The sequence below is a fragment of the Rattus norvegicus genome, chromosome 7 (assembly GCF_021556685.1).
Source record: "Rattus norvegicus strain SHRSP/BbbUtx chromosome 7, alternate assembly SHRSP_T2T, whole genome shotgun sequence".
Taxonomy (NCBI): domain Eukaryota; kingdom Metazoa; phylum Chordata; class Mammalia; order Rodentia; family Muridae; genus Rattus; species Rattus norvegicus.
Genome location: NC_141540.1, coordinates 95154144 through 95157249, shown reverse-complemented (window position 1 = coordinate 95157249; position 3106 = coordinate 95154144).

The window sequence follows — 3106 nt, the reverse complement described above, 5'->3', positions numbered from 1 at the left end:
CCAACCATTTACCTACGAATTTCATAAAGTTGTTGTTTTTGATAGCTGAGTAATATTCCATTGTGTAGATGTACCACATTTTCTGTATCCATTCCTCTGTTGAAGGGCATCTGGGTTCTTTCCAGCTTCTGGCTATTATAAATAAGGCTGCGATGAACATAGTGGAGCACATGTCTTTTTTATATGTTGGGGCATCTTTTGGGTATATGCCCAAGAGAGGTTTAGCTGGATCCACAGGCAGTTCAATGTCCGATTTTCTGAGGAACCTCCAGACTGATTTCTAGAATTGTTGTACCAGTCTGCAACTCCACCAACAATGGAGGAGTGTTCCTCTTTCTCCGCATCCTCGCCAGCATCTGCTGTCACCTGAGTTTTTGATCTTAGCCATTCTCACTGGTGTGAGGTGAAATCTCAGGGTTGTTTTGATTTGCATTTCCCTTATGACTAAAAATGTTGAACATTTCTTTAGGTGTTTCTCAGCCATTCGGCATTCCTCAGCTGTGAATTCTTTGTTTAGCTCTGAACCCCATTTTTAATAGGGTTATTTGTGTCCCTGCGGTCTAACTTCTTGAGTTCTTTGTATATTTTGGATATAAGGCCTCTATCTGTTGTAGGATTGGTAAAGATCTTTTCCCAATCTGTTGGTTGCCGTTTTGTCCTAACCACAGTGTCCTTTGCCTTACAGAAGCTTTGCAGTTTTATGAGATGCCATTTGTTGATTCTTGATCTTAGAGCATAAGCCATTGGTGTTTTATTCAGGAAATTGTTTCCAGTGCCAACCATGGTTCTTTCTACTCAAGCATTGTCTACAGATAAATTTCAGTATCATCATCTCCATCACAAATATTCCTTGAACTATCATTTAGTGCTGGCCACAGAATTAATTGTGTATGTTATCTCACATCTTCAGAATCGTTCTTTGAGGTGTTACCTCTTCTTTACATGTGTGAGAACAAGAATCTGATCTAATTGGGTCCCTCTCCAACTGTCATGGTGGAATACCCAACCAGAGTTTCATCTTAAACTCCATTTTTCTTTTCTATTTAAGTTAGGAAGCAAACTGAAGAGAGTTTTCAGATTTCAGAATTCAAGAGCATGGCTTCTTTTTATGTGTGTGTATGTGTGTCTATAAGAGTTCGTGCTGTGTGTGGTTGGGTGCCTGTAGAGGTCAGAAAAATGTTCCTCCTTCATAGCAGGAGTCAGAGATGGCTCTGAGTTGCCTGACTGAGTGCTGGGAACTAAACTCAAATCCTTTGAAAGAATAATAGTTGCTCCAGACTGCAGTATCCTTCCTTTAGACACCTGTGTTTCTTCTGAACATTAATTTATAAAGTTTGGAAACTGAATTACATGGTCTCAGGAAAGAAATTCCTTCACTCTAGCCAAGGAGAAATATATCCCCCACATGTCTCAATCTAATGTAAACCATTTATTTTTAAAATTGACGTTATAATAATAAAACATTAAAAACAGCTCCAAGATAAGATTCTTTTGGCATGCTGAAGGAGTTTGTCTTAAAGCTCACTGCTTGAGGTTTGCTGAGCTATGAAAATAGCAAGAGCAATTCATTTTGCAAAATAAATCTTTTGGAGATGGGAAGTTGTGTTTGTGCTTTAGGACAGAATTGACTGAACATTTCCACTGGTTGAGAATATGGACTGGATTTGCCTATGGACTATAAGAGAGTTTGTCACATAAAACTAGATACATCTGTAAGAGAGTTAATTAAAGATGTGATTGAAATATTGTGAGAGATGTAGAAAACGGTATCTATCAGTTCAATGAAGCTCACACTGCATTTATATTGTGTTCTTTTTGTTTAAAATATCTAGACTCTGATAACAAGTTCAGTGTAGAAGTAAATGTAGAATTCTACAAAGCCAATGGGGAAGTGGATTCTTCCCTTGGCCCACAAGGTAAAAGTCAAGTGTGGACTGTAGCCAACATCTTGCCTTTGGCCTTGTAAGCATTAAACAGAAAATGGAGACAAGCCTCTCAGACCCATATGTTACATGTGTGTTGGTTTTAGTAACAAAGCTCATATTAGCAAATGAAAACAGCATACAGCTGTTAATGAGAGAGGCCTCTACTTAAAGCTAAGGGATGGTACAATTCAAGTGTGTCAACTGAACAAATGTTTTATAAATATATATATCATATATACATACATCACATGCATATACATGTAGCATACATATACATATACAAAAAATAATCTAAAATGATAATATTTCTTCACTTTTGATGGCTACTTTTGAACAAACAAGTTGGTTTAGAAGTTAAGGGAAAGGAAAGTGCTTTTGTTTCTTCACAGGATTCTATATTGTCTGTTAAATAACCACCAGGCATTAATTCTGTGACAGAAAAATCTTTAAAAATAAAGCACAGGTCTCTCAAATTATCAGGGCATTGTTTATGAAATTATAAATAGCACTTATGGCTGGCATTCTATTTAACATTAGTCTCAGATCCAGGGATCTGTTCCTCGCCATCACAGCTAAGGGATGTTGGAGACGGGCCTTGACTTTCACATCTTACTTACTTCACATACTTACTTGCATGATGCAGGCCAGTTACTGAAAAAATACCCCAAATGATTGACAGCTAAGAGGGCAAAGATATCCCACAAAAACCAACCTAGAGTAAACGCTTTACAACTCAGTTGACGAAGATGTCAGGGGAAATACAAGACAACAAAGGGACCATGTGTGCTCTGGGTGTGGCTCCACTGTTTTGAAAAACAGACCCAAATCCTATATTTAGAAGACCCCAAATCTGACTCCCATTTTGAGTCTGATTCTATGCTTCCTTTTCCTGTGAAATGAAGGAAATCCTTTTAGAAGCTCAATATAAAATGTTCTCTTTGGAACCTCCTCCTCATTATAATGTTGAAAGCCAATATGGGCATCATCTCCAACTAGATAGACACTGTCCACACCACATACAGGCTTCTTGAAACAAGGGTCTGTTCTTCATCAAGGAAACATTTCTCCTTCGGTCAGATTGATGTTGTTCCCAATAGATGACTATAATATTCTTTCCCCTACTTTTTGCCAAGGTTCAAGAAGTTCTAACTTCGTCAACCATGTTTATCTGCATAATTATA